At 47.8% G+C, this 24941-nt stretch overlaps 1 long non-coding RNA gene across 3 annotated transcripts; it reads right to left on the bottom strand.

Annotated features, from left to right (window-relative positions):
* Positions 1-6: 6 nt before the first annotated feature.
* LOC123120801 (uncharacterized) lies at positions 7-3771 on the bottom strand. 3 transcript variants are annotated; one of them, XR_006459569.1, is made up of 7 exons: positions 3735-3769; positions 3154-3233; positions 2993-3042; positions 2825-2904; positions 2526-2672; positions 1439-1533; positions 7-847 (listed from the first exon to the last, which is right to left on the bottom strand). It is a non-coding gene; the product is annotated as an uncharacterized lncRNA (long non-coding RNA). The 3 variants fall into 3 exon arrangements; XR_006459570.1 differs by having other exon boundaries at positions 2825-2896; positions 3735-3761; XR_006459571.1 differs by lacking the exon at positions 2993-3042 and having other exon boundaries at positions 3735-3771.
* Between the last annotated feature and the right edge of the window lie 21170 nt (positions 3772-24941).

Here is a 24941-nt window from a genome sequence, read left to right as displayed (position 1 = left end):
GTGTGCATACGTGCATGGGCATATCCATTTATTCTTAATAGGAAAATATGCCAAAATATTGGTCACTTTCTCTTTTGACCTGGAAAGACTGATCACTTGGCTAATATGCATGCATACACCTCTAATCTAAATAGAGGAACTGAAGAATTAGTCACTATGATTTTATTAACTATATAAATACATTCCAGTCAAGCCCCTTCTAGAAAATGACATGCTTATTAGTCACTATGATTTTCTTAAACATGCGCCGCCAAATATTGAAAGGTAGAATAATATCATCATCCTTTTAGTTCCCATCCATATGGAGCATAAAGATAGCAAAAATGTTAGTACAGTATGACTCATCCTTTTAGGTGTTTAGTAGGACCTATTTCGTATGTATCTCTCACTGTAGGTGGGCAATACATTCCCTTGGCCAGGTTAGGAATGTCCAAAATATTGTTTCCAATACGAAACATGAGTTACAGTTTAGTAGGACCAAGAAGGATTCAAGATTATAAAAGGAGCTGGGATACACATTCTTATTGAAGTTATCGGTTCAGATCTGTGTAGCTTTCAGGGGCCTACCAATCAATCCATATGTCCATCCCTACAATACTTTCAGGAAGGTACCACCCAATCCATTTGAGCATCTCCTTTTTCCATTAATAGAAGAGGAGCTAGCATACCTGCAGGTGGGCTGGTGATGGTGAGGTCGCCAGTAAGTAGACCTAGCTGCAGAGGACACCGCCTCCCCCACGCTGCTGGTGGAAAACCACCACGACATGAGCACTCTCGCCGGAGAGGCGCCCTCAATCTCCGCTGATGGCTGCCTTCCCTGATAGCTGAGGGATCTGCCGGCGAGGTCCTGACAACCGTTCAAAAGGAGCAAAAAAGCAAGTATTGATCTATTATTTCCCTCATAGAGCATTGTAAGCACGAGCAGATGTTCGCCAAGTGTGTTTTAAAATACACTGTAATTGCAAGCAAGTAAAATAACAGCGGTGATGTATACTTGAATATAATTCTTCTGTGCTCTGAACAACAAAGCAAGCAAGGGGGAAAGGGTGTAAGCGCCTAGGCGCTAGGCCAGAACAGAACGCATTGCTTAAGCTTGCCTAGGCATGCGCTTAGGCAAGATATGTGCTAGTTAGTTGGAAAATACAAAGTTAACAATTAGAGTTTTTCCCTGGTCCTAAATAAAAGGTCTCGAATGCCATGTGAATTGTGTAAAGCAGAGCAAAGAAGTAGAAAAGCAGAAAACACATAACTTCAGAAGAAGAAACTGAAGTAATGGACTGAGGTATATGTTTTAACCAAACACTATCATACTTTCAAATATTGTTCCTTATTTCAAGTATACAGAAGAACCAAGAGCAGCATGAATCACTTGCCCATAGAATCAAGTTTCTGCATCATAGCATCAAGAAGCTGTATCATAGCATCGAGAAGCACTTACTGTTTAGTAAACTGTAATTTGGAAGGTTAAGTTGCTGCATCATAGCATCAAGAAGCACTTTTTGTTGGGATCTTAACTTTGTCCATCACGACAGACTGATTACACAAGAAAGACACTGTAAGCAAGTGTTGGAAGCTTTATAGTGTATGATTTGAGACGTTTATCCATCTATAATTTTCCCGTGACAAAAACAGTGTTGTTAAACAATGGTAATAATAGAATTTTGGAAGTCTGGCAATTACAATACAGTAAATGTCTATCCTGAAGTTAGAACTAAATAAAACCAGGTTTTGGAAGTGAATTTCACGGATAATTTTTCATGTTGCTTGAATCATAATTGAATCGATAATATGATTTTTCATGTCACGTATGTTATTATGCTAACTGGGATTGTAGTAGAAAAGGCAGGATAACAGTACCGCTCCACTCTTTTTCCTGTTGGGAAGAACCACCTCTCCTATCCCATTCTCAGAATGTTCATATAGATAATCTTCAATTTTCTCTTTGTTCTTTCCACTTTATTTCAGTAGCTCCTTCAATTCATATGATTGGCTTTGTTTCACCGATGGACCGTAAGGTTGATGCATGAACTTGCTAAAATGTTCAGATTGACGCAGTTACTACTTACTACATCTAATTCCATAGTAGTGCTTCTGCATTAACGTACGTACCTATGGTATGGATGACTGTTTACAAACCTGAGGCATAATCAACAGTGTTGTTAAACAGTGGTGATAGTAACTTAATGTGCAGTTCACATGTACAAATTCAAACTCTTATGTTCTAGCTAGGATATGTATGCTAGTTAGGCAATCCTAAGAAGAGCTGGTAAATATCAAGAGGCATATGCATACAACCGTAGATGATAATTTTTCTGAGAATAACATGGCTTTCAGGTTGTTGTAGTTGAACAAGATTCATGCATATACTATCTTGCAGGCAGCAAGAAAATAGGAGATCAGTATGTATTTCCATGCATCAACAGATTATTCACATGTCGATTAAGAAGCACACGCAACAAGGATCGATAGGTTGACTAAAGAAGATTAGTTCGCGAAAACATACTGTGTCGTCGCTCAAGGTTTACCTGAAGGTGAGTGAGGTGGCCTGATCTGGTGAGAATCCACAAGAGGAGCTGAAGTGCTGTTGCGATGCGTAGATGGGAGAGAGCGGATCTTGCGGGCGAGGGAGCATATACCTGAGACAGAGCCAGATCGTCGAGTGTTTTCCTTCTCTGAAGATAAAAAAACAATTGTAATATTTTTTTCTGTAAACTTCCATGTGCCTTTGGAATAGAGAAGCAACACTACTGAACATAATAATCATGTTTCTCAGAAGATATTTTTAGAAAAGTAATAAAATGTACTCTTTTAACCAATTTCTCACCTAGTGTAGAAGAGGCTGCGGATAGGAATCAGAACCAAAATTAATGTCACTTTGATAGTTGTACCTCACATCCTGCATCACTATCAAGAGCAACTATTAGATTTACCATAGACTGGCCACTAAGAGAGGCCAAATATGATCATGAATGAATGATAAAACTGTATCTACCTTCTATAAACATCATTAATCTTAAGAACCTTAACTTCATAGCATACACACTGCCAGAGAACACACAAAAAATATAAACTATAAAACATTCACACTACAACTAAAACCATAATAGGTTGAGCATACGGAGGCATCAAAAAAGGAAATAGGGAAGAACTCACCCGATCAGAGCCAACAGAACAATGAGAACATCCAGCTTACATGCAACACCATCGGTGGTAAAACTGCTGCTGTCCCTAAACTGAAGAAAATATCAAAGAAATTAAACCATCATTACCAATGAGTGGATTTGTAAGAAAACGAACAACATGAAGATCCTTGATGTAGTAGTAATTAATAGGATATCGATATGAAGAAAATGATAATTAGATCATGCATTGATAATCCAACACAGATACGTACAAAAGAACAAGCAACTTTCGAAATATTTGGTCGAAAGTAATCCAGACATTAACTACTAATTATTAGATGTAGGCCAACTGCAAAAACACAACCATCTACAAATAGAAAACATGGGTTGGCATACAACAATCAGAAGCGGACCTTGCTCATCATCGCTTGATACTAAAATTTTAAATATTGATGCAGAATTTACTGAACCCTGAAAACAAACTACAACAAACAACTGAAATCTAATACTCTACACATGCTGGAATCATGTTTTTTACTACAAAAAAATGAAGGCATAAACAAGCTAAGTATCTCAGTTGTAGCTACCAAACCAGAAGGATTGCTACAGTACCTTCAGTTCAGCAACACAGTTCGGCGAGGTTGCAAAACAAACTACAACAAACAACTGAAATCTAATACTCTACACATGCTGGAATCATGTTTTTTACTACAAAAAAATGAAGGCATAAAGAAGCTAAGTATCTCGGTTGTAGCTACCAAACCAGAAGGATTGCTACAGTACCTTCAGTTCAGCAACACAGTTCGGCGAGGTTGCAAAGTGGTGTTTGTCGCCTCTGTTGCCGTCGTTGTAGGAACCCAGCCCCATCCAAACCATAGATGACTGAAAAAATAAATTAGGAGGACATGATTTAGAGGGAGGAGCTCACACAAGGAATTGCAGTCAAAAGGAAGGCAGAAGTAAACCTAGTTGTGCTCTTGGGCACAAAAGTGAGCAGTGTTGGCGCCAGGTCTTAGACGGAACGCCCACCCGGCAACCATTTGTCCTCCCAGAAATTGGCCGTCGTCCCGTCACCCAGCTTTATGTAGGAGCAGGCTCTGAAAAGGGCGAATGCCACACCGTCAGGGTCAGCCGGCACCAAATGCCATGGGTATTATCATATTTCTCCAAAATTGAGTGAAATGGTGCACTGGGATCCATACATGTTCAGAGCCAAGTGCATTTTCAAAAAGCAATTTTTTGGTATGCTTTCTAGATCACAACAATGTGTGAATGAAACTGACAAAGTTGAAAGTGTCTTTTCATTAATCGAAGTTCAAGTCCAGGAGACATATTCATATATGCATATGTATTGTTGACTACCTCAGACTTAACTTTCAGGAAAACTGCATGCACCATCTTGAGTGATTGACACAGTGGATGTTTGTTTCCTGGAAACCATGAAACCAATGAGAATTCGACAAAGTATGCTTGAAACAGAATCGAGATTCAAATAAAGTAAGATTTCAGCACAAGTATCAAACTGCATAAGTGATAATCCTGCATCATACTCATAAAGGAAACTACTCCCTCCTTCCAAATTACTCGTCGCAGAAATGGATGTATCTAGAACTAAAATACATCTAGATACATCCATACCGGCGACAAGTAATTCGGAACGGAGGGAGTATAATCTTGCATATTTGAAGGCATATATTCAAATATTGAAGAAAATTTAGCTCCATTCCAATTAGTGTAAGCAATATTGTTTCACATTCCATATACGTATTCAGGCAATCAATTACTGTATTTTGAGAGGCAGGGGGAGATAGCTTGCAACGGGAGAAAATATATGATATGCTTCTAGACAATAAGCATGTCTCAACACCTCCTTCCACACACATGTCTACACCCTAAATTTTAACACTGTGTCCCACCCTTGTCGCCGCTTATCCTTCTGTATGCCGATGATGGCCGCATTGCCCACCTGATCACAATGACCTATGCCTAGTCAATTCCAAAGCGATGAGCTTGGCGTGAGGCAGGCAACGACCATCGACACACTCCTGGGCACGGCTTCGAGTGAAACAGGCGTGTAACACAGGGCCGCAGCAAGGCCATCTGGTGCCCACACGATGAGGTTTCTTTGGCTAACTATTAAGGAGTTTCCATGGACCAGTTGCCATTAGCCAGCTGACAATGCGGCTTAATGATGCAAACATATGATTAAGTGATATACGGTATAGATAGGTATATGATTGTTTTTTCATTCATGGTTTCTACAGGTTTAATTGCTTCCTCCCTCTTGATTAGTATAGCAAGTCATGATTTAAGAGATGCTTTTCGCTCCTATGACCCAAAATGGTGCTGGTATCAAAACCTATAATAAGATAAAACTCAACATTTTCAAAGAATGGGGTGCTTATCAATGCAGTGCTAAGAATAGTAAGATGATATAATTATATGGCTTGTTTACTCCAGATTAAGCTATAAATATCGACAGTTCAAACAAGAACTATCAAGCAATCAGTTAGGTTTGTAACCTGCAGGGATATTTTCTAAAATGGAAGGTTAGTTCTTTATACAATGGAAGAGGTTCAGTAACCACCCTAAGTAAACAATCGAACATACCTTGAATCACTTTACCGAAAATATTGCAGATCGGAAGTAAGTCCAGCCCATGTCTTATCAACTGCAAAAAGATTCCACGGACAAAACTTGCAAAAAAAACGGTCACCCTCATATCTACTGTTTCATATCAAGAATCTCCTCAAACATGTCATCAGACAAACTATTTTTGGTTCAGTTTGAAGGTACATGGCCAAAATGAAGACTACTGTGATATAAAAGGAAACAAATACATCATAGAAATGACATAGGAACACTATGCATGCTCAACAATGATATGGGTCTGACATATGGAGTTAGCAGTTTCCCTAAAACAACAACTTTCTGAATATTATTGTCTCGCCCATTATGCCCACAAAAGGAAAGAGAAACCTGATGTAAACAAAATATTACAGCAAACAAACACAGAGTTTTTAAGAAAAAGGAACACTTACCAGGAAACTTCCAGTCCTTGAAGAAAGGATAACCTTCCTACAAATACACCATCCAATGCAGGTTCATACAGTTTTCATTGTGCACAAATGATGCAACATGCAGATTCAAGCCAATGCGACAAAATGTCCAGTTAACTTAGAGCTATTTACATATCGTTTACTTAAGTAAAAAAACTCAAGTTATCTTGCTGCAGGCATCTACTCAATGCTGATCACACAAATAATAATGTCCGAAAGCACTTAGGAACAACCAGACCACACAAGCATAAGTAACCAAATAGACATCAAAGGGGAGGGAGCATTTTTCAGAAGTTCCTCATTAAGTTTCACAGTTATTATGTGAGGAGTAAAGGACCAGATGAACCTACAAATCAAAAGAAATATCATAGTCAGCACAAAAATTGTTCAAAGAAGATGATCAAATTAAAAATCATGTAACTGAACATATAGAAGAATCTTCTTATAAAAAAATCAGGAACCCGATCTTTTGTCTTATTATATTCAAAGAGCTCTGTCTGAATGACACCTCTATATTGATAGGCTGCCCTGTGCATATAACTAACATAAAGCATATGCACACTTCCCACCTCCTTTGAATGTCTGCACTACTGCATCCTATTTAATTCCTTTAGAACATGGATAAATACTTATAAAGTTAATGGTCACATGCCCTTTAAACGTGTGAATTCACATGTAAACCAACTAACCAAGACGGATGCAGCCAAAATTACCCAAGGCATCTAGTTGTTTCTTTTAGGGTTTAGGGTGTGCAAGTGTCGTTGAGGACATTACCTGTCCACTGAATCTAATGGAAAATTCATGGAATATATGCTTGTTCCCACGAAATTGGATTCGGACTCAGGTTTAAGACTTCTCCAACTCCTTCAAAGACTCCTGCAACTTTTGCTCAGGGGCTTCACCATGCCACCAACTTCTTCAGGTGCCAACAACATGAACAGATAACGGGGTGGGAGGGGGAAGGGAACAGAGATGGAGGAGGGAGAAGGGAGAGGAGAGAAGAGGGGGAAAGAGGAAGGGGTGGAGATACCTGTGATAACGGGGAGGCGGCAGTACGGGACGGGAAGACTCGCCGCCGGCGGGCAGGATGAAGAGCTGGCGGCTCCAACCCTAGCTTGCGCGTGAGAACTGCATCCGTCGCACACAACCAGGCATCCATCGTCTGCCGTCGTGCTCCAGCGAGCCGGCAACCGAGGGTTGCCTGGAGCGGAGGTGGAGGCGACCAGAGCCGGCGGCGGCGCGACGGCGAGCTTGGGCGGTGAGGCGGCGGGGCAGAAGCTGCAGGAGACGGCGGCGGGGACCTCGAGGCCGAGCTCAGGCCATGGCTTCCCTGGCTCCAGAGGCCGTGGCGGCGCCGGACGCAGCGGCGGGGCGAGGAGGAGGCCGGCCGTCGGGGTCTCGGGGAGGCAGGAGCTCCTCGTCCCCTCGATCCAGATCGGGATCGAGGAGGGAGCAACAGGGGCGCGAGGGAGCGGGCGACCCGCGGGCGGTGGTCGGGGCGTAGGTTAATTTTCGTAGATTTTTTCAGGTGCGAGTTTTTTTCGATGAACCGAAGGGTTTAGCAGTGGACATAGTGGGAGCATACCGATTTTTATTTCCTGGTTCGAGGGCGGAGGTGGGAATCGAGGGGATGCGGGAGGTGGGATCGAGGACGAAAAAAAACCGTCTCTGATGGGACGAAAGAAGTACCAAAAAAGACCGTATTAGGTGGGACGAAAATAAAACCCGGAACGCGGACTACCAACTGAGACATTAGGAGTAGAGATATTTCCTGGTTCGAGGGCGGAGGTGGGAATCGAGGGGATGCGGGAGGTGGGATCGAGGACGAAAAAAAACCGTCTCTGATGGGACGAAAGAAGTACAAAAAAGACCGTATTAGGTGGGACGAAAATAAAACCCGAAACGCGGACTACCAACTGAGACATTAGGAGTAGAGATGAGGGTTCGCCTGTCCGCATTGCTGCTTCCGATCTACACGCTTTCTTGTGGACCCACAATTCCAATTAGTGTGGGTAGCTGGCCGATCTCCGTCGCCGGGTGGATGGCACAAGGCCGGTCCAGGCTCTTGTCAAGCGCCGAGGTGCCCTCCACCCTTCTTGCCTTGGAACTGCTTATTTTTGCCGCCGCCACCTTGATGCTAGTTGTTGAATCCGACGTTGACCTCGCCATCTTCATTGTTGATGTTCTGACGCTTCTTCCAGTAGTTGCATCGTGATTTCCTGCTTCTCCACAGCCATGTATCTTCACCAGAGAAAAATATGATCATCATCTCCCTGAGCTCGGGCATAGCCTTGGATTTGAATTAACCGGTGAGGAACTTGTCATCTGCGCCATGTTTGGATGTTGCGATGGCTTGCGGTATATCTCCATGTAAGCTAATTTCCTTCCAAATGTTCTTTATAGGTGGGCACGAAAAAAGGCAATGTTGGATGTCTTCGACTCTTATTAGGCAGACTTGGCACAGACTTGTTGGTGAGACATGCCTACCAGCAAGTACACCAAGGCAATGAAGCGTGCCATGGAGTACCTTCCAAACAAAGTGCTTAACTTTTCCTGGAACTCGAAGATGCCAAAGGGCCTAGGAATCCGCTCCCCGTCCATCTGCACAAAGACTGTCGGTGGCTCTATTCATGCCCCCACTCCTTTCAGTACGGCGATCGAGCAGAGAATGTACCTGGTCTAGTGTATTTCCCCTGCCACAAATTCATCGACTTCTTGGACATTCCGAGAGGTCTGTTGTATTCGTTCAACATCCACCGAAATAATACGTCAAGTATAATCCCTTGCACACGTATAGGGGTTTATCAGCTCTTCGACACGAGATAGCATGATAGATCTGTTGGGGAACGTAGTAATTTAAAAAAAAAATCCTACGCACACGCAAGATCATGGTGATGCATAGCAACGAGAGGGGAGAGTGTAGTCCACGTACCCTCGTAGACCGTAACCGGAAGTGTTATGACAACACAGTTGATGTAGTTGTACGTCTTCACGATCGGCCGATCCTAGTACCGAAAGTACGACACCTCCGTGATCTGCACACGTTCGGCTCGGTGACGTCCCACGAACTCACGATCCAGCAAGAGTGTCAAGGGAGAGCTTCGTCAGCACGACGGCGTGATGACGGTGATGATGAAGCTACCGGCGCAGGGTTTCGCCTAAGCACTACGACGATATGACCGAGGTGGATTATGGTGGAGGGGGGCACCGCACACAGCTAAGAGATCAATGATCAACTTGTGTGTCTATGGGGTGCCCCCCTCCCCCATATATAAAGGAGTGGAGGAGGGGGAGAGGGCCGGCCTCCTAGGCGCGCCCAAGGGGGGAGTCCTACTCCCGGTGGGAGTAAGATTCCCCCTTCCCAAGTTGGAGTAGGAGAGGGAAGGAAGGGGGAGAAGGAGAGAAGGAAAGGGGGGCCGGCCCCCACCTTGGCCGCCTCCTCCTCCTTTCCACTATGGCCCATCAAGGCCCATTGACTCCCGGGGGGTTCCGGTAACCCCCCGGTACTCCGGTATATGCCCGAACTCTCTCGAAACCTTTTTCGATGTCCAAACATAGTCATCCAATATATCAGTCTTTATGTCTCGACCATTTCGAGAATCCTCGTCATGTCCGTGATTATCTGGGACTCCGAACTACCTTCGGTACATCAAAACACATAAACTCATAATATCGATCGTCACCGAACGTTAAACGTGTGGACCCTACGGGTTCGAGAACTATGTAGACATGACCGAGACACGTCTCCAGACAATAACCAATAGCAGAACCTGGATGTTCATATTGGCTCCCACATATTCTACGAAGATCTTTATTGGTCAAACCGCATAACAACATACGTTGTTCCCTTTGTCATCGGTATGTTACTTGCCCAAGGTTCGATCGTCGGTATCTCAATACCTAGTTCAATCTCGTTACCGGCAAGTCTCTTTACTCGTTCTGTAATGCATCATCCCGCAACTAACTAATTAGTCACATTGCTTGCAAGGCTTATAGTGATGTGCATTACAGAGAGGGCCCAGAGATACCTCTCCGACAATCGGAGTGACAAATCCTAATCTCGATCTATGCCAACTCAACAAGTACCATCGGAGACACCTGTAGAGCACCTTTATAATCACCCAGTTACGTTGTGACGTTTGGTAGCACACAAAGTGTTCCTCCGGTATTCGGGAGTTGCATAATCTCATAGTTATAGGAACATGTATAAGTCATGAAGAAAGCAATAGCAATATACTAAACGATCAAATGCTAAGCTAACGGAATGGGTCAAGTCAATCACATCATTCTCTAAGGATGTGATCCCGTTAATCAAATGACAACTCATGTCTATGGCTAGGAAACTTAACCATCTTTGATTCAACGAGCTAGTCAAGTAGAGGCATACTAGTGACACTCTGTTTGTCTATGTATTCACACATGTACTAAGTTTCTGGTTAATACAATTCTAGCATGAATAATAAACATTTATCATGATATAAGGAAATATAAATAACAACTTTATTATTGCCTCTAGGGCATATTTCCTTCAGTCTCCCACTTGCACTAGAGTCAATAATCTAGATTACACAGTAATGATTCTAACACCCATGGAGTCTTGGTGCTGATCATGTTTTGCTCATGACAGAGGCTTAGTCAACGGGTCTGCAACATTCAGATCCGTATGTATCTTGCAAATCTCTATGTCTCCCTCCTTGATTTGATCGCGGATGGAATTGAAGCGTCTCTTGATGTGCTTGGTTCTCTTGTGAAATCTGGATTCCTTTGCCAAGGCAATTGCACCAGTATTGTCACAAAAGATTTTCATTGGACCCGATGCACTAGGTATGACACCTAGATTGGATATGAACTCCTTCATCCAGACTTCTTCATTTGCTGCTTCCGAAGCAGCTATGTACTCCGCTTCACACGTAGATCCCGCCACGACGCTTTGCTTAGAACTGCACCAACTTACAGCTCCACCGTTCAATATAAACACGTATCCGGTTTGTGACATAGAGTCATCCGGATCAGTGTCAAAGCTTGCATCGACGTAACCATTTACGACGAGCTCTTTGTCACCTCCATAAATGAGAAACATATCCTTAGTCCTTTTCAGGTATTTCAGGATGTTCTTGACCGCTGTCCAGTGATCCACTCCTGGATTACTTTGTACCTCCCTGCTAAACTGATAGCAAGGCACACATCAGGTTTGGTACACATCATTGCATACATGATAGAGCCTATGGCTGAAGCATAGGGAACACCTTTCATTTTCTCTCTATCTTCTGCAGTGGTCGGGCATTGAGTCTGACTCAACTTCACACCTTGTAATACAGGCAAGAACCCTTTCTTTGCTTGATCCATTTTGAACCTTTTCAAAACTTTATCAAGGTATGTGCTTTGTGAAAGTCCAATTAAGCGTCTTGATCTATCTCTATAGATCTTGGTGCCCAATATATAAGCAGCTTCACCAAGGTCTTTCATTGAAAAACTCTTGTTCAAGTATCCTTTTATGCTATCGAGAAATTCTATCTCATTTCCAATCAACAATATGTCATCCACATATAATATTAGAAATGCTACAGAGCTCCCACTCACTTCCTTGTAAATACAGGCTTCTCCAAAAGTCTGTATAAAACCATATGCTTTGATCACACTATCAAAACGTTTATTCCAACTCCGAGATGCTTGCACTAGTCCATAAATGGATCGCTGGAGCTTGCACACTTTGTTAGCATCCTTTGGATCGATAAAACCTTCAGGTTGCATCATATGCAACTCTTCTTCTAGAAATCCATTCAGGAATGCAGTCTTTACATCCATTTGCCAAATTTCATAATCATAGAATGCAGCAATTGCTAACATGATTCGGACGGACTTAAGCATCGCTACAGGTGAGAACGTCTCATCGTAGTCAACTCCTTGAACTTGTCTAAAACCTTTCGCAATAAGTTGAGCTTCGTAGAGAGTAACATTACCGTCAGCGTCTGTCTTCTTCTTGAATATCAATTTATTCTCGATGGCTTGCCGATCAACGGGCAAGTCAACCAAAGTCCACACTTTGTTCTCATACATGGATCCCATCTCAGATTTCATGGCCTCAAGCCATTTCGCGGAATCTGGGCTCATCATCGCTTCCTCATAGTTCGTAGGTTCATCATGGTAAAGTAAGATGACCTCCAGAACAATATTACCGTACCACTCTGGTGCGGATCTTACTCTGATTGATCTACGAGGTTCGGTAGTAACTTGACCTGAAGTTACATGATCATCATCATTAGCTTCCTCACTAATTGGTGTAGGAGTCACAGGAACAGATTTCTATGATGAACTACTTTCCAATAAGGGAGCAGGTACAGTTACCTCATCAAGTTCTACTTTCCTCCCACTCACTTCTTTCGAGAGAAACTCCTTCTCTAGAAAGGATCCATTCTTAGCAACGAATGTCTTGCCTTCTGATCTGTGATGGAAGGTCTACCCAACAGTCTCCTTTGGGTATCCTATGAAGACACATTTCTCCGATTTGGGTTCGAGCTTATCAGGTTGAAGCTTTTTCACATAAGCATCGCAACCCCAAACTTTAAGAAACGACAACTTTGGTTTCTTGCCAAACCACAGTTCATAAGGTGTCGTCTCAACGGATTTAGATGGTGCCCTATTTAATGTGAATGCAGCCATCTCTAAAGCATAACCCCAAAACGATAGCGGTAAATCAGTAAGAGACATCATAGATTGCACCATATCTAGTAAAGTACGATTACGACGTTCGGACACACCATTACGCTGTGGTGTTCCGGGTGGCGTGAGTTGCGAAACTATTCCGCATTGTTTCAAATGAAGACCAAACTCGTAACTCAAATATTCTCCTCCACAATCAGATCGTAGAAACTTTATTTTCTTGTTATGATGATTTTCCACTTCACTCTGAAATTCTTTAAACTTTTCAAATGTTTCAGACTTATGTTTCATTAAGTAGATATACCCATACCTGCTCAAATCATCTGTGAAGGTGAGAAAATAACGATGCCTGCCGCGAGCCTCAACATTCATCGGACCACATACATCAGTATGTATGATTTCCAACAAATCTGTTGCTCGCTCCATTGTTCCAGAGAACGGAGTTTTAGTCATCTTGCCCATGAGGCATGGTTCGCAAGTACCAAGTGATTCATAATCAAGTGGTTCCAAAAGTCCATCAGAATGGAGTTTCTTCATGCGCTTTACACCAATATGACCCAAACGACACTGCCACAAATAAGTTGCACTATCATTATCAACTCTGCATCTTTTGGCTTCAATATTATGAATATGTGTATCACTACTATCGTGATTCAATAAAAATAGACCACTCTTCAAGGGTGCATGACCATAAAAGATATTACTCATATAAATAGAACAACTATTATTCTCTGATTTAAATGAATAACTGTCTCGCATCAAACAAGATCCAGATATAATGATCATGCTCAACGCTGGAACCAAATAACAATTATTCAGGTCTAAAACTAATCCCGAAGGTAGATGTAGAGGTAGCGCGCCGACCGCGATCACATCGACTTGGGAACCATTTCCCACGCGCATCGTCACCCCTTTCGGATTTCGGGTTCCGGAAAAACCCTTGAGGTTCGAACACTGGGGTGCGCATGAAGATCTCTCCTCCCCCTAGCTCACGCCCTCACCACGATCTCAAAGCTCAGCGCGTCGAACTCGCAGAACAAAGGGACACAAGATTTATACTGGTTTGGGCCACCGATGTGGTGTAATACCCTACTCTAATGTGGTGTGGTGGATTGCCTCTTGGGCTAAGGAAGAACTAGTACAAATCTGCGAGGCATGAGGAGAGGTGCGCTTGTGCTCGGTGAGCTTGTGTGGTTGAGGATGATTGGAATGGCCCCGGATCAGTTCCCCGATCCCTTCGGTTCCCTTTTCTCCCACTGTGGTGGCTAGCCCTATTTATAGAGGCCCTGCTCCTCTTCCCAAATGCTGGCGGGAAGGGATGCCACAACGGCCAAGTTTGAAGGAAGACAACTAGTACAAGTTATCCTGACTAAAGGTGGTCTTCGCATGCCAAAGGCTCTGGTGGTGAGACCGTCTTGGGCTCCACGGTGACCTCCGTCCTGTCGTCCTGCTGGTCTTGGTCTTGTTGCACTGATATGGAAACCTTTGCCTGATGCCTCGGGACTCCTCGCCTGTGCTTGCCTCTTTAGCACCAAAGAGGAAACGAGGACACTACGCGCGCTGGCGCCCGCCTGGCGCCCGCTGGCCCTGGTCGTCATGGCTTACGTCAGAGGAACCTCGCAAGGTGCCCCTTGCCTTGATCTCTCCGCCCCTCGCGAGCCAGCCTGGTGAGGCCGCCCCCGAGGAGGTCTTGCGTCGCCCACCTCGCGAGGCTTGGCCCCTCGCGAGGGTCTTTTGAGTGTTTGTTGGTGAAGATGGGCCGTACAGGGCCGCTGGTGGAGCCACGCCGTGGGCTGCAGGCAGGCAAGTCTGGGGTCCTCCATTCCCAGGACGCCGACAGTAGCCCCCGGGCCCAAGGCGCGCTCGGACTTGGCTTCGAGGCGAAGCCAAGGGGCAAGTGTGGAGCGCTGCGGGCCCCAACAGCTTGCGGCCTTGGTTGACACGTGGCGATTGATTGGACATGTGCGTCTCCACTTCCCCACGCAGCCTCGGCAACTGCCCGACTTGACGAGTCCCTGCTGCATGCAGAGAAAAATCATCATTACTTGTGATCGTGGGGATCGCTGGTTGGCCTTCTCCCTTGCTTCATTGCTAGTAGCGACACCCATGGCGCCCGCGAAGAGGTTCTCGGCTGCAAAAAAGGGGAAGGCCTGCCAGGAGGGGCCCGGCTCACCGCCGCCTAAGAGGGGGCGCGGCCATCCCCGCAAGCACACCGCGGCCCCCGCCGTGACCCTTCGCGGCCGCGGAGGCGCCTCTTCACGCGGTGGGAGTCGTCCAGGTCGTGGCAGCCCCGTCGATGAGGGAAGGCGCGCCATGGTCGCGCGGCCTCCCCAGCCGTGCTTCCACTCAGCGGAGGTGCTGCCGGAGTTCGTCGTGTGGTCAGAAAACCCGGCTGGCACCTGGCTCCAGCTCCCGCGCTTCTTTGCCGGCGAGCTACCAGCCACGGGTCCAGGCGGTCTCTGGCTGCAGGCGGACAACTGCTGCAGCAAGGCTTCATGGGTCGCGGTCGAGGTCTCCGTCGCGGGCAACGCAGCCCTGGCCCGCGGCTAGCAGACGTTTGCCCCCGCGCGCGCCCTGGACTGGCGGTGCACCCTCCACTTCAAGTACGACAACAACGCAACCCTCTACGTGAGGGTGTTCGGGGAAGATGGTCGCCGCGTCGGCTGCTGCCCTGAGGACAACAATGGTGGTGAGGTGCTCAGCCTCGGCGACGGCCGCGACGAGGGTGAAGGCAGGCTTGTCCTCGGCGCCGGCCATGTCTCGTCCAGCTATGGCGACTCTTCTTCCGGCGATAGCTCCAGCAGCGGCAGCTACGACCAGCCGCCATGCCGCCGCGCCCGCTTCGAGGGTGGTAGCGGGTCGTCTCGTCGTCGCGCCCCAGTGAAGCGTGAGGAGGGGTCTGGCTGAGCCCAGGAGAGCGCCATGGGCCCATCCTCGCGAACTGCCGCGGGAGCGCGCGCCACTTTTGTTTCGTTCTTCCTTTTCTTCCTGCATTAAGAGAGAGACAAGTATGGGGCCCCATAGGGGCGTGCAACAAACCATGATTTCCAAGTTGCTATGCTATGTTTATCGTTCCTGTGCCGTGTTGCAGCATCAACGTTTTATGTAGGTGCGTAGAAATAACTTAGCTTGACGCGCTTGAAGTAGTTTCCGCCTCGTGAGGCGCGCATTTCCCAGTACCTGGCGAGGCCTCCTTGGCTTGGGAGGCGTCTAGGAACTGCAAAAATTCGTTAGAAAACTCTTATTCTTCCGAGCCCTGGTCGCAGGCGCAGCCGGCCACGACCCAGCGCTTCGCATCGCGGTACCCGAGGGGCACGGATTGAGAGAGGTGCGCCAGCTTGCGAGCTCGAGTGAGGGTGCCTCGCGAAGAACAGGAAAAACGCTCACGAGGGCACCTGTCCAGCCCCCTCGCGAGGCATGCGAGGGAGAGTACGGGTCAAAACAAGGAACCGAGGGCAAAAATGGAGGCAAAAGGAGATGGAACCAAGCCGGCAAGGAACACCAGAAAGCAAATTTTCATTAAAGAGGGGCAAGCCAACTACGGAAAGCAAATGAAAAGCCGCGTCCGGCACCTAGTCTAGTCTTCTCACCAACATGGAGCTAAGTGCTGCCACTAGGACGTGGGAGGGAGCCCCCGAGGCCCGAGGGCGGCACTCTTGAGACTCCGAGGCGTGTACAACCCCACTCATTATTACGTGAGAGTGTCACGAGCGGAGACCTTCACAGGCACTGGGCCTTGCTTCATGGGTAGAACTTCCGGAGGTGCTGGATGTTCCAGGCATTCTGGATGGGGACCCCGTCCTGGGTCTCCAGGCGCACGGCGACAGGCCTGGAGACGTGGGCGACCCTAAACGGGCCCTCCCACATGGGCGAGAGCTTGTGCAGCCCTTCCCTAGAGAGCACCCGCCTTAGGACGAGGTCGCCCACCTCGAGCGTCCTGGAGCAGATGCTGCGACAGTGATACCGCCGCATCGCCTGCTGGTATCTTGCTGCTCAAAGCGTGGCTTCGCGGCGGCGTTCCTCCCCCAGCACAAGGTCCATCCTCCGATGGTGTCCTGCTGCGTCTCATCAAATGCCAGGACCCACGCAGAGCGATGCCTGACCTCGTGTGGGAGAACCGCTTCTGCTCCGTAGACGAGGAAGAACGGGGTCTCGCCCGTTGGCTTGGTGGCGATGGTGCGGATGGACCACAACATAGACTGGAGCTCGTCGTGCCAGCCCCTGCCACAGGCATCGAGCTTCTTCTTGAAGGTCTTGGTCTTGAGGCCTCTCAGGACCTCCGCGTTGGCGCATTCAGCTTGACCGTTGCTCCTAGGGTGTGCCACCGAAGCATAGCAGATCTGCGTTCCAAGGTTATCACAATATGTCTTGAAGAGATTGCTAGTGAACTGCGAGCCATTGTCGGTGATGATGCGATTAGGGACCCCGAACCGGCTTACGAGGCCCTTGATGAACTTGATCGCAGATCCGGCCGGGATGGTGCGTACAGCTTCTACCTCTGCCCATTTGGTGAATTTGTCGATGGCGACGTAGAGGTAGCGGTAGCCCCCAGGCGCTCGAGGGAACGGGCCCAAGATATCCAGCCCCCAGACTGCGAATGGCCACGAGAGCGGGATGGTCTGGAGGCCCTGAACTGGCTGATGGATCTGCTTGGCGTGGAATTGATAGGCCTCGCAGGACTTAACCAGCTCAGTCGCGTCATTGAGCGCCGTAGGCCAGTAGAACCCGCTGCGGAACGCCTTGCCGACAAGGGTTCGTGACGACGAGTGGTGCCTGCAATCTCCGCCGTGTATGTCAGCTAGCAACTCTTTCCCCTGTTCCCTGGAGATACAACGCAGGGAAACGTCATTCAGCCGCTTCCTGTATAACTCACCGTCCTGGATGCAGTACACCGTGGCCTGTCGGGCCACGCGCTCCACGTCCTCCTTTTTCTCCGGCAGCGTCCCATGCGTCAGGTATTCCTTGAACTCCTTGGTCCAGCACCCCTCCTGAGGCTCGAGCGCCAAGAGTGGGCGCGCTCCTGAGGTCAGGCCACAGGCCGGGGCTCCTGAAGCAGGTGGCTGGGGGAGCTCCTCCCGAGGCGGCGCCGACCTCGAAAGCGGAGGTGCTGCCGATGGCTTGAAGAGCCGCTCCTCGAAGACGCCAGGCTCTTAGGGTAGTCACTTGGATGCTCTCTTGGCGATGTCGCCGGCCTCCTTGTTGGTGCCACGGGGCACGTGCTGCAATTCTAGGCCCAAGAACTGCTTTTCCATTTTGCGTACCTCCGCGAGGTATGCATCCATGTGCTCGTCCCTCGGCTCGTATACCTTGTTGGAGAAGCTGAGGAGAAGCTGCGAGTCGCCCCTGATGGTGAGGCGCTTCACCCCAGGGCCACCGCAGCCTTAAGGCCAGCTATGAGGCCTTCGTACTCCGCTATGTTGTTGGAGACCTTCTTGTTGGGGATCGTTGCAGAAATTAAAAATTTTCTACGCATCACCAAGAACAATCTATGGAGTCTTCTAGCAACGAGAGGGAAAAGAGTGCATCTACATACCCTTGTAGATCGCGAGCGGAAGCGTTCAAGTGAACGGGGTTGATGGAGTCGTACTCGTCGTGATCCAAATCACCGATGACCGAGCGCCGAACGGACGGCACCTCTGCGTTCAACACACGTATGGTTGGGGAAGACGTCTCCTCCTTCTTGATCCAGGAAGGGGGAGGGAGAGGTTGATGGAGATCCAGCAGCACGACGGCGTGGTGGTGGAAGCAGCGGGGATCTCGGCACGGCTTCGCCAAGCTCAGCGAGAGGGAGAGGTGTCACGGGAGGGAGAGGGAGGCGCCAGGGGCAGGGGTATGGCTCCCATGCGCCTCCCCACTATATATAGGGGTGGAGGGGGCTGGTTTCTTGCCCTCCAAGTCCATTGGGGCGTTGGCAAAGGTGGGGGAAAGAAATCACATCATTTCCCTTCCCCACCGATTGTTATCCCCCTTTTTTAGGGATCTTGATCTTATCCCTTCGGGATATGATCTTATTCCTTCTAAGGGGGGGATCTTGGTGCGCCTTGAACAGGGGTGTGGGGCCTTGCCCCCACTACCCACGTTCATGTGGGTCCTCCCATGCAGGTGGGCCCCACTCTGGAACCTTCTAGAACCTTCCCGGTACAATACCGAAAAATCCCGAACATTTTCCGGTGGCCAAAATAGGACTTCCCATATATAAATCTTTACCTCCGGACCATTCCGGAACTCCTCGTGATGTCCGGGATCTCATCCGGGACTCCGAACAACTTTCGGATTTCCGCATACTAATATCTCTACAACCCTAGCGTCACCGAACCTTAAGTGTGTAGACCCTACGGGTTCGGGAGACATGCAGACATGACCGAGACGACTCTCCCGTCAATAACCAACAGCGGGATCTGGATACCCATGTTGGCTCCCACATGTTCCACGATGATCTCATCGGATGAACCACGATGTCGAGGATTCAATCAATCCCGTATACAATTCCCTTTGTCAATCGGTACGTTACTTGCCCGAGATTCGATCGTCGGTATCCCAATACCTTGTTCAATCTCGTTACCGGCAAGTCACTTTACTCGTACCGTAATGCATGATCCCGTGACCAAACACTTGGTCACGTTGAGCTCATTATGATGATGCATTACTGAGTGGGCCCAGAGATACCTCTCCGTCATACGGAGTGACAAATCCCAGTCTCGATTCATGCCAACCCAACAGACACTTTCAGAGATACCCGTAGTGCACCTTTATAGCCACCCAGTTAGGTTGTGACGTTTGGCACACCCAAAGCACTCCTATGGTATCCGGGAGTTGCACAATCTCATGGTCTAAGGAAATGATACTTGACATTTAGAAAAGCTCTAGCAAACGAACTACACGATCTTGTGCTATGCTTAGGATTGGGTCTTGTCCATCACATCATTCTCCTAATGATGTGATCCCATTATCAATGACATCCAATGTCCATAGTCAGGAAACCATGACTATCTGTTGATCAACGAGCTAGTCAACTAGAGGCTCACTAGGGACATGTTGTGGTCTATGTATTCACACATGTATTATGATTTCCGGATAACACAATTATAGCATGAACAATAGACAATTATCATGAACAAGGAAATATAATGATAACCATTTTATTATTGCCTCTAGGGCATATTTCCAGCAGTCTCCCACTTGCACTAGAGTCAATAATCTAGTTACATTGTGATGAATCGAACACCCATAGAGTTCTGGTGTTGATCATGTTTTGCTCTAGGGAGAGGTTTAGTCAACGGATCTGCTACATTCAGGTCCGTATGTACTTTACAAATAGCTATGTCTCCATTTTGAACATTTTCACGAATGGAGTTGAAGCGACGCTTGATATGCCTGGTCTTCTTGTGAAACCTGGGCTCCTTGGCAAGGGCAATAGCTCCAGTGTTGTCACAGAAGAGGGTGATTGGCCCCGAAGCATTGGGTATGACTCCTAGGTCGGTGATGAACTCCTTCATCCAGATTGCTTCATGCGCTGCCTCCGAGGCTGCCATGTACTCCGCTTCACATGTAGATCCCGCCACGACGCTTTGCTTGCAACTGCACCAGCTTACTGCCCCACCATTCAAAATATACACGTATCCGATTTGTGACTTAGAGTCATCCAGATATGTGTCGAAGCTAGCATCGACGTAACCCTTTACGACGAGCTCTTCGTCACCTCCATAAACGAGAAACATATCCTTAGTCCTCTTCAGGTACTTCAGGATATTCTTGACCGCTGTCCAGTGTTCCATGCCGGGATTACTTTGGTACCTTCCTACCAAACTTACGGCAAGGTTTACATCAGGTCTGGTACACAGCATGGCATACATAATAGACCCTATGGCCGAGGCATAGGGGACGACACTCATCTTTTCTCTATCTTCTGCCGTGGTCGGGCATTGAGCCGTGCTCAATTGCACACCTTGTAATACAGGCAAGAACCCCTTCTTGGACTGATCCATATTGAACTTCTTCAATATCTGGTCAAGGTACGTACTTTGTGAAAGACCAATGAGGCGTCTTGATCTATCTCTATAGTGTTGGGGAACGTAGCAGAAATTCAAAATTTTCTACGCATCACCAAGATCAATCTATGGAGTAATCTAGCAATGAGGGGAAGGGGAGTGCATCTACATACCATTGTAGATTGCTAAGCGGAAGCGTTGCAAGAACGCGGATGAAGGAGTCGTACTCGTAGCGATTCAGATCACGGTTGGTTCCGATCTAAGCGCCGAACCACGGCGCCTCCGCGTTCAACACACGTGCAGCCCGGTGACGTCTCCCACGCCTTGATCCAGCAAGGAGAGAGGGAGAGGTTGGGGAAGACTCCGTCCAGCAGCATCACAACGGCATGGTGGTGATGGAGGAGCGTGGCACTCCAGCAGGGCTTCGCCAAGCACCGCGAGAGATGAGGAGGGAGAGGGGTAGGGCTGCGCCAAAGAGAGAGATGTTCTCATGTCCATGGCAGCCCCAAAACCCCCACTATATATAGGGGAGGGGGAGGGGCTGCGCCCCCATCTAGGGTTCCCCCCCAAGGGGTGCGGCCAGCCCTAGATGGGACTTGGAGGGGCGGCCAAAGGGGGAGAGAGGGGGGGCGCACCACTAGGTGGGCCTTAGGCCCATCTGAGCCTAGGGTTTCCCCCCTTCCCCCCTTCCTGCGCCCTGGGCCCCTTGTGGGAGGCGCACCAGCCCACCTAGGGGCTGGTCCCTTCCCACACTTGGCCCATGCAGCCCTATGGGGCCGGTGGCCCCACCTGGTGGACCCCCGGGACCCTCCCGGTGGTCCCGGTACGTTACCGATATCACCCGAAACTTTTCCGGTGACCAAAACAGGACTTCCCATATATAAATCTTTACCTCCGGACCATTCCGGAACTCCTCGTGATGTCCGGGATCTCATCCGGGACTCCGAACAACATTCGGTAACCACGTATATCTATTCCCTATAACCCTAGCGTCATCGAACCTTAAGTGTGTAGACCCTACGGGTTCGGGAACCATGCAGACATGACCGAGACGTTCTCCGGCCAATAACCAACAGCGGGATCTGGATACCCATGTTGGCTCCCACATGTTCCACGATGATCTCATCGGATGAACCACGTGTTGGGGAACGTAGCAGAAATTCAAAATTTTCTACGCATCACCAAGATCAATCTATGGAGTAATCTAGCAACGAGGGGAAGGGGAGTGCATCTACATACCCTTGTAGATCGCGATGCGGAAGCATTGCAAGAACGCGAATGAGGGAGTCGTACTCGTAGCGATTCAGATCGCGGTTGATTCCGATCTAAGCACCGAAGAACGGTTCCTCCGCGTTCAACACACGTGCAGCCCGGTGACGTCTCCCACGCCTTGATCCAGCAAGGAGAGAGGGAGAGGTTGGGGAAGACTCCGTCCAGCAGCAGCACAACGGCATGGTGGTGATGGAGGAGCGTGGCAATCCCGCAGGGCTTCGCCAAGCACCGCGGGAGAGGAGGAGGAGGGAGAGGGGTAGGGCTGCGCCGAAAGAGAGACGTTCTCATGTCTTGGGCAGCCCCAAACCTCAACTATATATAGGGGGGGAAGGGGCTGCGCCCCCTCTAGGGTTTCCACCCCCAAGGGCTGGCGGCCAGCCCTAGATCCCATCTAGGGGGGCGGCCAAGGGGAGGAGAGGGGGGGCGCCACTAGGGTGGGCCTTAAGGCCCATCTGGACCTAGGGTTTGCCCCCTCCCACTCTCCCATGCGCCTTGGGCCTTGGTGGGGGGGGGGGGGTGCACCAGCCCACCTGGGGCTGGTCCCTTCCCACACTTGGCCCACGCAGCCTTCTGGGGCTGGTGGCCCCACTTGGTGGAGCCCCGGGACCCTCCCGGTGGTCCCGGTACATTACCGATAACACCCGAAACTTTTCCGGTGACCAAAACAGGACTTCCCATATATAAATCTTTACCTCCGGACCATTCCGGAACTCCTCGTGATGTCCGGGATCTCATCCGGGACTCCGAACAACATTCAGTAACCACGTATATCTATTCCCTATAACCCTAGCGTCATCGAACCTTAAGTGTGTAGACCCTACGGGTTCGGGAACCATGCAGACATGACCGAGACGTTCTCCGGCCAATAACCAACAGCGGGAGCTGGATACCCATGTTGGCTCCCACATGTTCCACGATGATCTCATCGGATGAATCACGATGTCGGGGATTCAATCAATCCCGTATACAATTTCCTTTGTCTATCGGTATGCTACTTGCCCGAGATTCGATCGTCGGTATCCCTATACCTTGTTCAATCTCGTTACCGGCAAGTCTCTTTACTTGTTCCGTAACTCACATCATCCCGTGATCAACTCCTTGGTCACATTGTGCACATTATGATGATGTCCTACCGAGTGGGCCCAGAGATACCTCTCCGTTTACACGGAGTGACAAATCCCAGTCTCGATTCGTGCCAACCCAACAGACACTTTCGGAGATACCTGTAGTGCACCTTTATAGCCACCTAGTTACGTTGTGACGTTTGGTACACCCAAAGAATTCCTACGGTATCCGGGAGTTGCACAATCTCATGGTCTAAGGAAATGATACTTGACATTTGAAAAGCTCTGAGCAAACGAACTACACGATCTTGTGCTAGGCTTAGGATTGGGTCTTGTCCATCACATCATTCTCCTAATGATGTGATCCCGTTATCAACGACATCCAATGTCCATGGTCAGGAAACCGTAACCATCTATTGATCAACGAGCTAGTCAACTAGAGGCTTACTAGGGACATGGTGTTGTCTATGTATCCACACATGTATCTGAGTTTCCTATCAATACAATTCTAGCATGGATAATAAACGATTATCATGAACAAGGAAATATAATAATAACCAATTTATTATTGCCTCTAGGGCATATTTCCAACAGTCTCCCACTTGCACTATAGTCAATAATCTAGTTCACATCACCATGTGATTTAACACTCACAGGTCACATCACCATGTGACCAACATCCAAAGAGTTTACTAGAGTCAACAATCTAGTTCACATCACTATGTGATTAACACTCAATGAGTTCTGGTTTGATCATGTTATGCTTGTGAGAGAGGTTATTAGTCAACGGGTCTGAACCTTTCAGATCCGTGTGTGCTTTACGAATATCTATGTCATCTTGTGGATGCTACCACGCGCTATTTGGAGCCATTTCAAATAATTGCTCTACTATACGAATCCGGTTTACTACTCAGAGTCATCCGGATTAGTGTCAAAGTTCGCATCGACGTAACCCTTTACGACGAACTCCCTTTCACCTCCATAATCGAGAAAATTCCTTAGTCCACTAGGTACTAAGGATAAGTTCGACCGCTGTCATGTGATCCATTCCCGGATCACTATTGTACCCCTTGACCAACTCATGGCAAGGCACACTTCATGTGCGGTACACAGCATAGCATACTGTAGAGCCTACGTCTAAAGCATAGGGGACGACCTTCGTCCTTTCTCTCTCTTTTGCTGTGGTCAGGTCTTGAGTCTTACTCAATACTCACACCTTGTAGCACAGCCAAGAACTCCTTCTTTGCTGATCCATTTTGAACTCTTTCAAAATCATGTCAAGGTGTGCGTTCTTTGAAAGTATCATCAGGCGTCTTTATCTATCTCTATAGATCTTGATGCCCATTATGCAAGCAGCTTTATCCAGGTCTTCCTTTGAAAAAACTCCTTTCAAACAACCCTTTATGCTTTCCAGAAATTTTACATCATTTCGGATCAACAATATGTCATTCACATATACTTATCAGAAATGTTGTAGCGCTCCCACTCACTTTATTGTAAATACAAGTTTCTAACAAACTTTGTATAAACCCAAAAACTTTGATCACTCCATCAAAGCTTATATTCTGACTCCGAGATGCTTGCTCTAGTCCATGGAAGGATCGCTAGAGCTAGCATACCTTTTAGCATCCTTAGGATCGACAAAACCTTTCTGATTGTATTACATACAACCTTTCCTTACGAAAACTGGTAAGGAAACTTGTTTTGACATCCATCTGCTAGATTTCATAAATGCAGCTAATGCTAACATGATTCCGACGGACTTAAGCATCGCTA

This window comes from Triticum aestivum, chromosome 5D, assembly GCF_018294505.1.
Source record: "Triticum aestivum cultivar Chinese Spring chromosome 5D, IWGSC CS RefSeq v2.1, whole genome shotgun sequence".
Taxonomy (NCBI): Eukaryota; Viridiplantae; Streptophyta; class Magnoliopsida; order Poales; family Poaceae; genus Triticum; species Triticum aestivum.
This window is presented reverse-complemented; position numbering and strand designations above follow the sequence as displayed.